Consider the following 18,175-nt stretch of genomic DNA (forward strand, 5'->3'; position numbering starts at 1 on the left):
CTGTTTTGCTAGCACAGACTGGAATATGTTCGGAGATTCCTCCGACGGCATTGGGGAGAATACCACATCAGTCATTGGCTTCATCAATAAGTGATTTGATGACCTCATCCCCACAGTGACAGCACGTACATACCCCAACCAGAAGCCATGGGTTACAGGCAGCATCCGCATGGAATTGAAGGCTTTAGCTACCGCTTTCAAAGAGCGGGACCCTAACCCGGAAGCTTATAAAAAATCCTTCTATGCCCTCTGAGGAACCATCAAACGACAAAGCATCAATACAGCACTAAGATCTAATCGTACTACACTGGCTCTGAAGCTTGTCAGATGTGGCAGGGCTTGCAAACCATTACAGACAACAAAGGGAAGCACAGCCGAGAGCTTCCCAGTGACACGAGCCTACCAGATGAGCTTAACTACTTATATGCTAGGTTCAAGGCAAATAACACTGAAACATGCATGAGAACACCAGCTGTTCTGGAAGACTTGTGATCACGCTCTCTGCAGCCGATGTGAGTAAGATCTTTAAACAGGTCAACATTCACAAGGCCGCAGGGCCAGTCTGTTTACCAGGACGTGTACTGCGAGCATGCGCTGACCAATTGTCAAGTGTCTTCACTGACATTTTCAACCTCTCCCTGTCTGAGTCTGTAATACCAACATGTTTTAAGCAGACAACCATAGTGCCTGTGCCCAAGAACACTAAGGTAATCTGTCTAAATGACTACCGACCCGTAGCACTCACATCTGTAGGCATGACATGCTTTGAAAGAATGGTCATGGCTCAAATCAACACCATTATCCCAGAAACCCTAGACCCACTCCAACACATCTGCCACGCTGATCCTCAACACGGGGGCCCCTCAGGGGTGCATGCTCAGTCCCCTCCTGTACTCCCTATTCACTCATGACTGCATGGCCAGGCACGACTCCAACACCCTCACTAAATTTGCAGATGATACAACAGTGGTAGGCATGATCACCGATAACAACGAGACAGCCTATAGGGAGGAGGTTAGAGACCTGGCCGTGTGGTGTGAGGACAACAACCTCTCCCTCAACGTAATCAAGACAAAGGAGATGATTTTTGGACTACCTGAAAAAGAGGATTGAGCACATCCCTATTCTCATTGACTTGACTGCAGTGGAGCAGGTTGACCGCTGCAAGTTTTTTGGTGTCCACATCACCAACAAACGAACCTGGTCCAGGCACACCAAGACAGTCTTGAAGAGGGCACGACAAAAACAATTACCTTCTCAGGAGAAAAGATATGGCATGGGTCCTCAGATCCTCAAAAGGTTCTACAGCTGCACCATCGAGAACATCCTGACTAGTTGCATCACAGCCTGGTATGGTAACTGCTCAGCCTCATACCTCAAGGCACTACAGAGGATAGTGCGAATGGCCCAGTACATCACTGGGGCCAAGCTTCCTGCCATCCCGGACCTCTATACCAGGCGGTGTCAGAGGAAGGCCCTAAAAATGGTCAAAGACTCCAGCCACCCTAGTCATAGACTGTTTCTTTGCTACTGCACGGCAAGCGATACCGGAGCACCATGTCTAGGACCAAGGGGGTTCTAAACAGCTTCTACCCTCAAGCCATGAGGCTGAACATCTAATCAAATGGCTACCCAGACTATTTGCATTGCCCCCACCCCCACTCTTTACACTGCTGCTACCCTCTGTTATTGTCAGCTACGCATAGTCACTTCAATAACTCTACCTACATGTATATACAGCCTAAACTAACTGGTGGCCCCTCACATTGACTCTGTACCGGTACCCCCTGTATATATTCTCGCTATTGTTGTTTTACTGCTGCTCTTTAAGCACTAGTTACTTTTGTCTCTTATTCTTGCCCCTATTTTTTGAGACTACACTGTTGGTTTTGGGCTCGTAAGTAAGCATTTCACTGTTAGTATTCGGCATATTTGTCTAATAAAAATATTTGATTTGAAGAGGGGTGGGCCTGAAAACAGGCTTGACTCTGGACATAACAAAAGGGATGTATATGAAGGGCACGGGGCAACAGAAGATGAACAGCATAGGGGCTAATGATTTTGGAGATGGGAAACGGGCTGATAAACCAGGGGAGAGTTTGCAGGATTCCACCCGGAGGGTCAGATCCCAGGTGGATAGCCATACCTTCTGCCGAGACGATACCGGGGATACCTGGAGGTGGTCTTGCGGACGGCGGGCCGGGCTCTCCTCCAGCTGCGACAGCGGTGGACAAACATCTTGGCAGAAGGTACGTCGACCTCTTCCTCCTGCCCGGGGAAGAGCTGGGGCTTATACCCCAGGGAACACTCAAATGGAGATAGGCCCGTGGCAGAGCAGTGAAGGGTGTTGCGGGCATACTCAACCCACACCAGCTGCTGGTTCCAGGAGGTTGAGTTGGAGAAGACCAGGCAGCGCACAGTAGTATCAAGAGCCTGGTTGGCTCACTCCGACTGGCCATTGGACTGCTGGTGGAACCCAGAGGACAGGCTGGCCAGTGACCCAATGAGGTTGCAGAACGCCTTCCAGAACCGGGATGAGAACTGCGGCCCCCGATCGGAGACCATGTTCATGGGCAGTCCTTGGATCTGGAAGATGTGCTGCTTCCTTGGCTGAGGGTAGTTTGGGGGAGAGAAATGAAGTGAGTGGCCATGGAAAACCGGTCGACCACAGTCAGGATGGCAGTGCTGCCCTCAGACGGGGGGAGACCCATAATGAAATCCAGGGGTATGTGGGATCAGGGATGGTGAGGGACAGGCAGTGGTTGCAGAAGACCAGCCTGAGCTTCCCGAGGAGTCTTATTCTGAGCACAGACTGTGTAGGCGGAGACAAATGCGGCAACATCCGGAACCATCGTAGGCCACGAAAAGCATTGTTGCACGAAGGCCAGGGTACGACGGGAGCCCGGGTGGCATGCAAACCTGGAGGAATGGGCCCACTCCAGGACCACAGAGCGGACAGCATCAGGTACAAACTTACGGACCACTGTGCCTCCCGGACCTGTACCCCAGTTGAGTGCTGTCACCAGGCACAGGGTGGGAAGGATGGTCTCGAGCTCTGGGGTGGTACCCGTAGGGCTATAGCGGCGGGACTGTGCTTCCGGATTGACATTCTTGGATCCCAGCAGGTACGAGATGGAGAAGTTGAACTGCGTGAACAGCAGGGCCCATCTAGCTTGCCTGAAGTTGAGGCGCTTGGCGGTGTGGAGATAATCCAGGTTCTTGCGGTCAGTCCACACAATGAATAGGGGGTTCCGCCCCCTCGAGCCAGTGTGTCCATTACTCCAACGCCATCTTCACCGCGAGAAGCTCACGATTCCCCACACCGTAGTTATTTTCCATGGCATTGAGGCAGTGGGAGAAGGCGCAGGGATGTAGCTTTAGGTCCAGGGCAGAACACTGGGACAGGACCGCCCCCACTCCGACATCAGAAGCATTGAACTTCACCATGAACTGACGGGAAGGGTTAATTTGAACCAAGATGGGAGCTCTGGTGAAGCGATGTTTGAGATCCCAGAATGCCCGGTCAGCAGCTGGTGACGACGTGAACGGAACCTTGGGCGAGGTGAGTGCAGACAGGGGGGAATCCAGGGTGCTCTAACCCCGGATAAAGCGGCGATAGACGTTGGCGAGCCCCAGGAAGAGTTGCAGCTGCACCCTAGAAGTAGGCTGGGGCCATTCCACCATCGCTCTCACCTTCCCGGGATCCATTTGTACACTCCATGGGGTGATGATGAAACCCAGAAAAGGGATGGTGGAATGATGGAACTCGCACTTATCTGCTTTTACAAACATTGACCAGAGCCTGGAACACAGCAGGGCCGTTGGTCCCAGATACTCGTAGTGACCGCTGGTCTTGTTGAAGGTGGGCTTCCACTCGTCCCCTTCCCGTATCCGCACCAGGTGGTAGGCATTCCATAGATCCAGCATGGAAAACACGGTGGCCCCCTGGAGCAGCTCGAAGGCCAAGGAGATGAGTGGTAGCGGGTAGTGGTTCTTCACCGTTGAGAACTCGGTAGTCGATTTCACGGGTGTACGGTCTTGTCTTTCTTCTCCACAAAGAAGAATGCGGCTCCGGCGGGAGAACAAGAAGAATCCTGCAGCAAGGGAGTCCCCAATGTAGGTCTCCATCGCCTTGGTCTCTGGTCCTGACAGAGAGTACAGTTGTCCCTGGGGGGGAGTCGTGCTAGGGAGAAGGTCAATCCCGCAGTCATAAGGTCGGTGCGGCGGGAGCGAAATGGCCCAGGCCTTGCTGAACACCTGCCGGAGGTCCTGGTACTCCGCTGGAATGGAGGAGAGGTCCGGGGCAACTTTCGAGCCCCCATGAAGACGCAGGTTGTGCTGACTTCAGGCATTGGGTGTGGCAGAACGGGCTCCAGCCCATGATGGCACCAGGCTCCAGCCTATGATGGTACCAGTAGACCAGTTAATGAGTAGATTGTGTCTCTGGAGCCAGGAGAATCCCAATACCATGGGAATCTGAGGGGACTTGATGAGCAGTAACTGGATAGCCTTGATGTGGTTCCCTGATGACTGTGGATGACTCTGCCTATAGACGCTCTAACATCTATGGGAATGGAGAGGGGCTGAGTAGGGATGTTTAGCTCAGGTGTCAGGGAAGCGTCCAAAAGGCTCTCGTCGGCCCCAGAGTCAATGAGAACCCAAAGAAATTTGGAATGGTCTCCCAACAGCAGAATGGCATGAAAAGGGGTGCGAGCAAGAGATGCAGGAATGTTCTCCATATGGCCCACCAGAGAACTCGCTCCTATCGTTGAGCCTGGTTTTGTTAAAGGACAAGAGGACACAAAATGACCAAGAGTCCGACAATACAGAGAACTCTTAGTGTTGATCCTGCATTGCCGTTCCGCTGGTGATAGCCCAGCTCTGCCTAGTGGCATAGGCTCAGGAAGCGATGACTCAGCCGTCTTTGGCAGCCCTCGGGGCAGGGCGGGAAGCCTTGGGTTCTCTCAGCAACAAGACCTTTGGGAGCTTCCGGGATGACTCGGAGGCTGGGTGGGATCCCTGGGCGTGCGAGCAAAATCCAATTTTCTCTCCCTCCGTTGTTGCTGTAATAGCCCATCGATATGGATGGTCAAAGTGATGAGGGAATCGAGCTCCGTAGGTATCTCCCGAGCTGCAAGCTCATCCACCTCGTTGTCAGCTACACTGTGGGAGTCCTGTCGAAGCTGGATTAGCTTCCGGGCGGCCTCTCGCCCGTAGAACGGGGTATCAAAAACCTTCCTCACTTCTCCTACGAAACCCTCGGGACTAACGCATATGGCCGGCTGCTGTTCACATACAGCAGTAGCCCAGGTGAAAGCCCTTCCGGACAGCAGTGTGATGAGATGGATCGCTCCAAGATAGCCTGAGGGGAAGAAGGAGGGCTGAAGCTCGAAGACGAGGGCACACTGTGCTAAGACCGCTCGACAGGTGCTCGGCTCTCCATTGAAACTTTCCGGATGACATAAGCAGGGCTCCCGAGAAGGACGGAATGACTGATGAGACGGCGCTGCTAGCAGCTGAGGTGCTGTGTGTTTACCAATGTGGTAGGCAGCCTCCAAGACAACCCGTGGAATTGCTCCAGCAAACAGTCCAACGCCCGGTTATGGCGTTCAGCCAACGTTTTCACCGCCTCCACAAGGCCATGTTGCAATTCCTCGTGGCTCCCTGGGTGGAGATGGTGTTGTGCAGTGGGCCCGGGTCTGCTGGGTCAGTCATGGCCAGTTCGTACTATCAAGATCAAGGTAAGACCCAGATGCAGACACGTCAAATTGACAATGGTTTAATATTCCAACGGGGCAGGCAAAAGACAGGTCAAGGCCGCCAGGGGTCAGAAAACCAGAGGTGGCGCAATGGTAATGGACGGCGGGCAGGCTCAGGGTAGGCAGAGGTCAACAATACAGGTCGGCAGGCAGGCTCAGGGTCAGATGCAGGCAGAGTGGGCAGGCAGGCAGGCTCAGAGTAAGGACAGGCAAGTCTCAAAATCAGGAGGGCGAGAAAAAGAGACTGGGAAAAGCAGGAGCTGAAAACAAAAATGCTGGTTGACTTGATAAACTGGCAACGGACAAACAGCACAAGTATAAATACACAGGAGATAATGGGGAAGATGAGCGACACCTGGAGGGGGGTGGAGAAAATCACAAGGACAGGTGAAATGGATCAGGGTGTGACAGCCTTGATGAGAGATTTGAAGACGTTTGCACCAGACATAGCGTTTTCCTTAATGGCCAAAACACTCAATTTTAGTCTCATCTGACCAGAGTACCTTCTTCAATATGTTTGGGGAGTCTCCCACATGCCTTTTGGCGAACACCAAATGTGTTATTTTATTAGCTACTACAGTGAAAGAATACTATGCTATTGTTTAAGGAGAGTGCAAATTAGGAACATTTGGGCAGTCTTGACACAACAGTTTCAACAGAAATACAATGGTTCATTGGATCAGTCTAAAACGTTGCACATACACTTATGCCGTTCAGTGGCAAAAATCTAAATTTCTCCTGGGCTGGAATAATACATTATGGCCTTCATCTTGCATTTCAAAGACGATGGTACAATTTTTTTTTTTTGTAAGTGGCTAATCCTTAAGAGTATTAAAGTGGACTGATACTCCAATCTCCGCTGTGGAGCTTTGCAGCTCCTTCAGGGTTATCTTTGGTCTCTTTGTTGCCTCTCTGATTAATGCCCTCCTTCCCTGGTCCGTGAGTTTTGGTGGGCGGTCCTCTCTTGGCAAGTTTGTTGTGGTGCCATATACTCTCCCTTTTTTAATAATGGATTTAATGGTGCTCTGTGGGATGTTCAAAGTTTCAGATTTATTTTTTTATAAACCAACTGTGATCTGTACTTCTCCACAACTTTGTCCCTGACCTGTTTGGTCTTCATGGTGCCACTTGCTTGGTGGTGCCCCTTGCTTGGTGGTGTTGCAGACTCTGGGGCCATTCAGAACAGGTGTATATATATACTGAGATCATGTGACAGATCATGTGACACTTAGACTGCACACAGGTGGACTTTATTTAACTAATTATGTGACTTCTGAAGGTAATTGGTTGCACCAGATCTTACTTAGGGGCTTCATATCAATGGGTGAATGTGGGTGATTCATATGGGTGAATGTATATGCAAGCTCCACTTTTCTGTCTTTTTTTTCTTTCATTTGTTTTTATTTCACTTCTCCAATTTGGATATTTTGTGTATGTCCATTACTTGAGATCCAAATAAAAATCCATTTAAATTACAGGTTGTAATGCAGCAAAATAGGAAAAATGCCAAGGGAGATGAATAATTTTGCAAGGCACTGTAATCCTTCCAGATCACCACAGTTGTATAAGGGCTAGGGGTGGGTTAATTGGGAATGAGGACAATAATCAACAGTAACCAGAGTGACAAGAAACCTATCTTGCATGTTTAAAAGTAAAAGCACAGAGAACAGTGGTTTGCCTTGTTGACATCATGTAGTTCCTAAAAGGATAAATAGTCAACATTTTTTATGACATATGTTTACTAATCTAACCTGGCACATCAACAGTACGTCATTGGTAAAAAACAAAGACAAAATATCACCAGATAAATATTTGTATATATTTTATTTGTAAGACATTAAGGTTTATATCGTTAACAACAAAGTTGCCAAATAAATCTAGCCTAGCTTTTGGACCTTTTTCAAATGTTGACTTTTACACTCAACATAGCCTTCATATGTATTTCATATTCACTCACTCTGGAAATATCCTTTCTATTTTATTCCGGTAAGTACAATTATATTTTTCTTTGTTTAAAGGCATAACATGTCTGCTAAATGAACAAGCCCACATCCTATGGAATGGCGCATAGCCAGATAACATACAATAAGTAGGTCAACTCATATTCTGTTAATCTGAAATACATTTTCTTCATATGTTTCTTTAGACCTGCCTAAAATAAATAATTTGTATGTCATGGTGCATATTAAATAGATTTAGACTGTTATAAAATGTAGATGTTCCAAAAGCACATATCAGTGGCTTGTATGCACAGACACAGCCCTTGACTGCCACGGCTCTATCCAGGTGCAGTTGAATTATTAAAAGAGCACGGTTCCGGGAAATATTTCTGTTTTCATTGTGTACGTTGTCTTGCTACCTTATTTGGTGGAATAATAAAAAACAAGCACATCTCTGGTTTGGTTTAATTGCCCGAATAACAAAACACCACTCATCAACCCTCTGAGATGTTTTTCTAGTTTCATTATAGACGCCTTACCACTCCAGTCTTTTTTTCTTTCTAACTATCCACCCACGGTAATGCAATTACTCTTCATCACTTGAGGATGTCCAATCAATCCGCATGTTGACCCAGATGAAAAAAAGACAAGATAAGATGAGAGAGAAATAGGAAAATATCACAGTATGTATTGGAAAATATTCTGTAATATGATAAACAATGTGTGACAATAAGTCTCGTGCAAACGTGGACCCAGGCACAGAGAAACACAGCAGGCAGAGGTGAGGATAAATCCAGGACATTTACTGAAGTTTACACAGCAACAACGCACTGGCACATGAATCACTAAAACAAAACAAGAGACCTGAGCAACCAGCCCAGTCCACAGGGGACCTAAATAGTAATACACCAGGTGAGCCTGATTGGGCTCACCTGGACCCTAGAAAACATAAGGGTGCATTCCAGTGGCACCCTCAGGGAGCACACTCCAAGGTGACCTCTGACCTGTGACACAATGTACATGAATTCTTAACCACTGGCTCAATGGCGGTCACAACATGAACACAAATATAAATGCAACATGCAACAATTTCAAAGATTTTACTGAGTTACAGTTCACGGAAGGAAAGCAGTCAATTGAAATCAATTCATTCATCACTCCAATCTATGGATTTTACATGACTGGGAATACTGATACGTATCAGTTGGTCACAGAAACCTTTGTAGGATAAAAAAAAGTCTGTATCTGGTTTGACCACCATTTGCCTCATGCAGCGCAACACATCTCCTTCTGATAAAGTTGATCAGTCTGTGGAATGTTGTCCAACTCCTTTTCAATGGCTGTGCGAAGTTGCTGGATATTGGCGGAAACTGGAACATGCTGTCTTACACGTTGATCCAGAGCATCCCACAACATGCACAATGGTTGACATGTCTGGTGAGTATGTAGGCCATGGAAGAACTGGGACAATTTCATCTTCCAAGAATTGTGTACAGATCTTTGCGACATGGGGCCATGAATTATGATGCTGAAACATGAGGTGATGGTGGCGGATGAATAGCACGATAACGGGCCTCAAGATCTCGTCACGGTATCTCTGTGAATTTTTGTTCATTGTCCGTAACTTATGCCTGCCCATGCCATGACCCCACCGCCACCATGGGGCAATCTGATCACAACGTTGACATCAGCAAACCACTTGCCCACACAACGCCAAACACGTGATATGCAGTTGCATGGCCATTTTGATGTACTGCCAAATTTTCAAAAATTAAATTGGTAGAACATTCAATTATCTGGCAACAGCTCTGGTGGGCATTCCTGCAGTCAGCATATCAATTGCACACTCCCTCAAAACTTGAGACATATGTGGCATTGTGTTGTGTGACAAAACTGCACATTTTAGAGTGGCTTTTTAGTGTCCCCAGCACAAGGTGCACCTGTGTAATGATCATGCTGTTTAATCAGCTTCTTTATGTGCCACACCTGTCATGTGGATTGGCAAAGGAGAAATACTCCTCAACAGGGATGTAAACAAATTTGTGCACAACATTTGTGAGAAAAAAGCATTTTATGGGATCTTTCATTTCAGCTAATGAAACATGAGACCATGAGACCAACCCTTTACCTGTTGTGTTTATATGTCAGTGTGTAAAACATTTTCCTGATGTTGCAAGAACGTTTGTGTAATGCATTCATTCTGTTCTTTAAATCTTCTCTAGAATAGGGGGCAGCAATCAGAATTTTGGATGAAAAGCATGCCAAAATTCAACTGCCTGCTACTCATCCCCAGAAGATAAGATATGCATTAGTATATTTGGATAGAAAACACTGATGTTTCTAAAACTGTTTGAATCATGTCTGTGAGTATAACATAACTTATTTGGCAGGCAAAACCCTGAGGACAAACCATTCAGATTTTTTTTTGAGGTCACTCTATTCAATGCGCTTTCATTGGGAATCCAGATTTCTAAGAGACCTTCTTGCAGTTCCTATCGCTTCCACTGGATGTCAACAGTCTTTAGATGTTGGTTGAGGTTTTTCCTTTGTGTAATGAAGAAGTAACACTGTTCAGAATGAGGCTAGAGTGAAAAGGACTTTTTGTTAGAGGCACGTGACCTGAAGCTAGCTACAGTTTGTTTTCCTCCTGTATTGAACACAGATCCTCCTGTCTTCAATTTTATCAATTATTTACATTCAAAAATACCTAAAGTTGTATTACAAAAGTAGTTTGAAGGTAACTTTTGAGATATTTTTTGTCACGTTGCACAAGTTGGAACCGGTGTTTTTCTGGATCAAACGCGCCAAATAAATGGACATTTTGGATATATATCGATGGAATTAATCAAACAAAAAGACCATTTGTGATGTATATGGGGCGGCAGGGTAGCCTAGTGGTTAGAGCATTGGACTAGTAACTGAAAGGTTGCAAGTTCAAACCCCCGAGCTGACAACCTTCTGGCCACTAGTCCAACGCTCTAACCACTAGGCTATGAGAGATGTGCCGGTGAATATAGTATTTAGAAAACTTTTTTTTCAAAACGATTGGTTTCCCCAATTTAATTTGAATTAGATTAAAAACCAAGCGTAGCTTACCCTCCCCTTGATCAAGGCTAATGACATCGCATAGGTGTGTCAAAGAGCGCCATATCAACGTCAGATTCTGGCCCCGTCCTTTTTAGAAATATTGATGTGGTTTAAAAAAACAGATGGCTTGTTTTCCATTTTATATCAAGCCCTCCATAGGCTACCCTTATCTTAGTCCTAGGCTACTAACGCTGGTTCAACAGCAATGCATAATGTCCATTCTATCCTGGCCTTGCAAAGTAGATTATGCATAAAAGTTGTATAAATGGTCCATTCATCAGAGTTCCTTGAATTGAAATGATAAACTGGGTGGTTCGAGCCCTGAATGCTAACTATCCACCCTATTAAAAACTATTCTTATCTGGGAAAACATGAGGCTTTGTCTCAAAATTATACACATACCTGCTTGAAAGTTGTAAACAAACCTCTAGCCCAATGGTGTAGGGATCTATCGCTACAAGACTCAGCCATTGACAGCGTGGTGAAGAAGGCACAGCAGCGCCACCTCAACCACAGGAGGCTGAAGAAATTTGGCTTGTCACCAAAAAAAAACCACTCACAAACTTTTACAGATGCACAATCGAGAGCTTCCTGTTGGGTGGTATCACCGCCTGGTACGGCAACTGCTCCTCCCACAACCGTAAGGCTCTCCAGAGGGTAGTGAGGTCTGCACAACCTATCACCGGGGGCAAACTACCTGCCATTCAGTGATTTTTGCAGTTTGTTTCAGTCATTGGTAGCAGTGAACTGTAAGGAAAGGTGGCCATTAAAGGAGTTGGCTTGGGGATGACCAGTGATGTTACAATCGTCGTAAGAAGCGGACCAAAGCGCAGCGTGGAGTGAATGCATGATTTAATGAAAGACAGAAAAAACACAAAATACACTAAAACAAACAAACTAACTAACTAACCAGACGACCGTGACCGCTATAGAAACAGAGTGCTAACATGCAACATCACATAGACAATAACCCACGAAATACCCAAAGAAGATGGCTGCCTAAATATGGTTCCCAAACAGAGACAACGATAAACAGCTGCCTCTAATTGAGAACCAATCTAGGAAACCATAGACATACATAAACACCTAGATGTTAAACAACCCCATAAACCTACAAAACCCCTAGACAGTACAAACACATACATCACCCATGTCACACCCTGACCTAACCAAAACAATAAAGAAAACAAAGAATACTAAGGTCAGGGGGTGACAGTAACACCCCCCCAAAGATGTGGACTCCCGGCCGCACACCTAAACATATATGGGAGGGTCTGGGTGGGCATGACTCCGAGGTGGCGGTTCTGGCTCAGGACGTGGACCTCGCTCCATTTCTGACTCGTCACACTTACTTGATGTTTCTGGAGCGGGAAACTTCACCGCTGACCACGGATTAGAGGACGCCACTGGACTGATGGTCGAGTCTGGAGTGAGTGGCGCCTCTGGATTGGAGGGAGATTATGGCGGATCAAACCATTTCTGTATGGACCTCGCTTCGTGCACGGGGAGCATTGTTATGCTGAAACCAGAAAGGACCTCCCCCAAACTGTTGCCACAAAGTTGGCCGCACAGAATCATCTATAATGTATGCTGTAGCGTTAAGATTTCCCATCACTGGAACTAAGGGGCCGAGCCAAACCATGTAAAACAGCCCCAGACAACTATTCCTCCTCCACCAAACTTTACAGTTGGCACTATGCTTTCGGGCAGGTGGCATTCACATGGAATCTCCCAAACCCAGATTCATTCCCTCGGACTGCCAGATTGTGAAGTGTGATTCATCATTCCACAGAACACGTTTCCACTGCTTCAGAGTCCAATGGTTGTGAGCTTTACACCACTCCAGCCAACACTTGGCATTGCGCATGATGATCTTGTGCGGCTGCTCGGCCATGGAAACCCATTACATGAAGCTCCCGACAAACAGTTATTGTGCTGACGTTGCTTTCAGAGGCGGTTTGGAACTTGGTAGTGAGTGTTGCAACCGAGGACAGATGATTTATACGCCCCAGGCACTTGGCGGTCCCGTTCTGTGAGATTGTGTGGCCTACTGAGCCGCTGTTGCTCCTAGATGTTTCATATTAATTATTGCAATAACGAAACCAGTCAGCCGAGTAGCCTAACTCATAATGAAAAAACAGATCTTATATAGGACCTAAAAATGCTTAGTCAGCCTGGTTCCACTCCTCCCATAAGCCACCTTGGTCCGTCTCCTGGTTATCTACACGGGATGTTGTTATACCCCCAACCTGGCTTAATTTCCAAGATGCCAGGAAGATGAGACATTGCTCTAAACTCTTCCAGGCTATCTCTATCTTGGGTCACACACACCACATCTTGTCTACGGAATGCCAGCTTTAGGTTTTTATCACCAAGTCATTTTCAGCTCAAGCTATCTCTAGCAAAACCCATTTTAATTGACCATACACCCAGACTAACTGCAGGAAGCTAATGTGGAAACCAACTCTTTACAGAAACGCAGAATTAAACAGAACGTTAATGTCCTACTATTTGCTAAGTATATAATCATTAACTATTAATATCAAATAAATCAGGTAAATATGTCATTTTTCTATCACACTAGGCACTTCATCACTTGGCGGTCCCGTTCTGTGAGCTTGTGTGGCCTACTGAGCCGTTGTTGCTCCTAGATGTTTCCACTTGACAGCACTTACAGTTGACTGGGGCAGCTCTAGCAGGGTAGACATTTGACGACCTGACTTGTTGGAAAAGTGGCATCTATGACAGTACCACGTTTTAAGTCACTAAGCTCTTCAGTAAGGCCATTCTACTGCCAATGTTTGTCTATGGAGATGGCATGCCTGTGTGCTCGATTTTATTCTCCTGTCATCAACGGGTGTGGCTGAAATAGCAGAATCCACAAATTTGAAGGTTTGTCCACATCATTTTGGATATATAGTGTATTTAGAGGTTTTGAGTCTGTGGTGGTCTCTTCTCCCAACAAAAAGGCCTTATATTGGGCATTATTTTCATAGCTCCTGAACATGTACAATATGAACATTATGCATCTCGGCCCTTTATAAACACTACAGAGCACTTTTTGTTGTTTCCTGTAGGACCCCTGCCACTACATTCTTAACAGCCTATCGAAGTGTTCTTTTTTAACGAGGTTTATACAATTATACAATGTGGGTAATGTGGGTAACAGACATCAGTCCCCGTAGCTAACCCTAGCCACGAGGGTTAGGGTTGAGCAGGGATGTGGAGATGAAGTTAGGGTTAAGATATGTTTAGGGTTGAGCTGTGATATGGACAATAACTAAACTGGGTTAGGGTTATGGTTGGGGTTGTGCCTGGAGTGGATATGAAGCTAGGGTTAGGGTTGAGACTAGGTTTAGGGTTGAGCAGGGATGTGGACATGAAGCTAGGGTTAAGATATGTTTAGGGTTGAGCTGTGATATGGACAATAACTAAACTGGGTTAGGGTTAGGATTATGGTTAGGGTTGTGCCTGGAGTGGACATGAAGCTAGGGTTAGGGTTGAGGCTAGGTTTAGGGTTGAGCAGGGATGTGGACATGAAGCTAGGGTTGGGGCCTCATAGACATTACCCTGACCTTAATGCAATTAACAATCAATTAATTCGGTCCTACCCCCACAGCATGGCAGAAAAGTAGGCCTCACCTGAAGCCTGACCGGCAGAATGGTTGAGGCTAGAGACAAAATTCACATATGGTATCATTCAACAGACGCTCCTGTTGAATGCAAGTCTACACCTAACTTGATCCTACAGAGAACACCTTTACCTTTGTTCCATAGAAAAGCATTACCTCATTTAACATGACGCTCCCGTGGACTGCGATTGAGTTAGCTAACCGACCTTCCTCACAACCCGTCGCGACCTTATAAGGATGGCCCTTGTGGCAGCAGGAAGTGTCAACCCTTAATTCGCTCCCAGCAGTTACACAAAAACACTGTCCTGCGGTCAGTTCTTAACATCAAGACTTGAAACTCAGGGCATTGTTAAAGTGTCCCCAGGAAGCCGGACATACATTTTCATTGCTATTACAGGAAAAAACTTAATTGGGGATCATAGGGGTAGTTTCGAAAGGGTTGAGGTGAAGGTGGGTGGGAGGGAGGGGAGAGAGAGTCAACAGACAGACAGGGGTGGGAAAGAGGAGGGAGAGGGAGATAGAGGTGAGAGGGGGTGGAAGGAAGGTGGGAGAGAGGGTGAAGGAGGGAGGAGGAGAGAGAGGTGGGAGATACCTGGGAGTAAGAGATAGGGGGGTTGAAAGAAGGGAGAGGGAGAAGAGGGAGAGAGGAGGGAGGGAGATTAGATAATCGAGAGAGAGACATGTACGTCTGTCTCTGTGAGTCTGTCTGTGAGAGGATATGTATGTCTGACTGTCTGAGTGTATATGTCTGTATGTCTGTCTGCGTCTTTCACCAATGTACCCATTGCAACTGTATCACCAACTTGTTTAGCCTTGAATGCAATGTATTGACTTATGAGCGAGAGAGGAGGGAGGGAGGGAGGGAGGGAGAGAAACTAGAGGGAGATGGGGGATTAGAGAGTAGAGTCTGTCTGTGAGTTTATCTGTCTGCCTGTGTAATTTTCACCAAATAACCCACTGCAGCTTTAGCACCAACTCTTTTCCCATTTACTGCAATATATTGACATAAACTTCAATTGGTTGACACTCATCTCTTCCCTTTGACTTCAAATGTATTGACATAACCGTCAACCCTGTGATACTTTGCTTTCACGATTGACTGCAATGTATTGACACAAGCATCAACTGTTTGACACATCTTTACCCATTGACTGGAAATGTATTGACATCAGCTTCAACCCTGTGGCACTAATCTCTTCCCATTGAATGTTACGTATTCACATAAGCGTCAATTGGTTGACATCTTTTCAAAACTAATGCAGTGTATTGACATAAACCTCAATTGTTTGATGCTCACCTTTTCCTATTTACTTCAATGGATTGACATGAGTCAATTGGTTGAAGCTCATCTTTCCCATTGACTGCAAATGTATTGACATATGTATCAACTCTGTGATACATCTTTTCCCATTGATTGTAATGTATTAACATAAACGTCAATTAGTTTATGTTCATATTTTTACATTGGTACCGCAAAGCATGCTGGTAGTAAGGCCAATTGACATAAGCATCAATTGGTTGAAGAATACCTTTTAGCAAAAACAAGTTTTTCGATGACATCTTATTGCAGCAGTGACCCATTTCAATGTTATACTGTTGGGTAGATGAACAAGGTGTTTATCTTTCATTTGAGCTATTGGACTTGTGTAGGTGTGGAGGTTAAATATGTCTAAGAATATTTTTTCACATTTTGCGTTATGCTAATGAGCTTGAGCCGTAGTCACGATCCCGGATCCGGGATGGGTAGCATCAAGAGGTTAAAAAAGTTTGAAATATCCAATAATTGTCGTTCCACTTCATGATTGTGTCCCACTTGTTGTTGATTCTTCACAAAAAAATACAGTTTTATATCTTTATGTTTGAAGCCTGAAATGTGGCAAAAGGTCGCAAAGTTCAAGGGGGCCGAATACTTTCGCAAGGCACTGTATTTTTATTGAGTGCACACTGTGCACCCCCCTACACATTTATATTACATATGTGTTGTTCGCATCCACTGGGTAATAAAAGCGTGGAAAAGTGTGTGTGTAGGTGAAAAAAAGTAAAACATGAAGAAAAAGGGTTGTTGTGTGCCTTCACTCAGTCTTCCTCCTTCCTGGGCCTGCTGTTTCAACATAGTACCAATAACCTGTCTGTCTCCCTGCTGGTCTGCCTGTCGCCCACTTTTCTCACACTCTTTATCCTTTGTAGTGTGTGAAACTGCACAATGTTATTACAATACATTATTTCGATAGATTATTTAAAAAAATTAAAAATCTGTATTTTCCCACAAACTACCCCAGTCTGCTGCAAATTGGGGGAGGGACCCAAAAAATTATTAGGCTTGTATGTGTGGCTCCTTACCACAATCAATCAGTATGGCAAAATAATCTCTGCTCAGAGGGCCTTAGAGTCAGACAGTGAGTTGGAAGAAGTGGATTGACCCTCAGCAAGCCCCAGGACCAGCACGTCAGCATCCAGCTGATCATCAGGTTGCAGGAGAAATATGGATGTACATTTTTTTACATTTAAATGGTCTTCTTGACGAGGAATGAACCACCCCGCATGGCTACCAATGTAATAAGGATGCAACCAGAGCCGACGTGGATGGCGGTTTCTCATGTGCAGAACATAAAGTCTTCTTTTGAACTGTTCATCCCAGATACCATACAGAAAATCATTCTGGACTGCAATAATTTGGAGGATAGACGTGTTTTGGAGAGAGATGAAAAGAGATGGACCTAACTCATTTACATGCATACTTTGGGGTTCTTATCCTTGCTGGTGTTACTCGAATCAATGGGGAATCCACAGAATTCCTGCGGGATGCAGAAACTGTCAGAGAACTTTTATGTGTAACAACGTCCACATTATTTCCAGGATTATCTGCTTCGATAACCGAGACAGCAGACCAGCTTGGCGGCGAGATCTCTCTGTGCTAGTTCGTCTTGTATGTTAGTCAAGTCAACCAGCGTGTTTTTCCCATACTCCTCTTGTTATTCTCTTTTTGATAGTCTTCCCGGTTTTGACCCATGCCTGACTCTGGCCTACTTTCGCATCTGCCTGATCATCCTGCCTGCCCTGACCTTGATTCTGCCTGTCCTTTGGTAAGTTGTGGACTCTGAACTGGTTTTGAACCTTTTGCCTGTCCACGACCATTCTCTTGCCTTACCCTATTGGATTAATAAATATTGTAAATACTCCAACCATCTGCATCCTGTGTCTGCTTCTGGGTCTTGCCTTGTGTCATGATAGTTTTAACATCGGGCCCCTGTTTTACAACCCTGGGCCCAACGTTACTGTTGATGAGCAGTTTATGCCGTTTAGGGGCTTGGGCCCCTTCGGGCACTACCTGCCGTCTAAACCAGCAAAATATGGAATCAAGATCTGACCTGCATGTGATGCTTCTTCATCATATGCGTGGAACTTGCAAGTGTATATGTGGAAGCCAGATGGAGGAACTCCTGGGAAGAACCAAGGGATGCGGGTTGTCCTGGATGTGACACAGGTACACCGTGGGAACAATATAACATGCAATAACTTTTTACTTTGTCCAAGCTGGGACAGGAGCTCTTCAAGACGAAGTCTCCCGAAGCCGGTCTTCTATTTTTCATGTTCCATTTGTTTTGTCTGGTTGTGGCACTCACCTGGTTTCAATCCACTAATTACATATCTTATATGTTCCCTCTGTTTCAACCATGTCCTTGTCAGGAATTGTTTATTGTACCTATGTGTGCTTATCTGACTGGTGCGATATGGGTTTTTGTGCCCATGTGTTTTG

Source organism: Oncorhynchus tshawytscha, linkage group LG19, assembly GCF_018296145.1.
Source record: "Oncorhynchus tshawytscha isolate Ot180627B linkage group LG19, Otsh_v2.0, whole genome shotgun sequence".
Classification (NCBI taxonomy): Eukaryota; Metazoa; Chordata; class Actinopteri; order Salmoniformes; family Salmonidae; genus Oncorhynchus; species Oncorhynchus tshawytscha.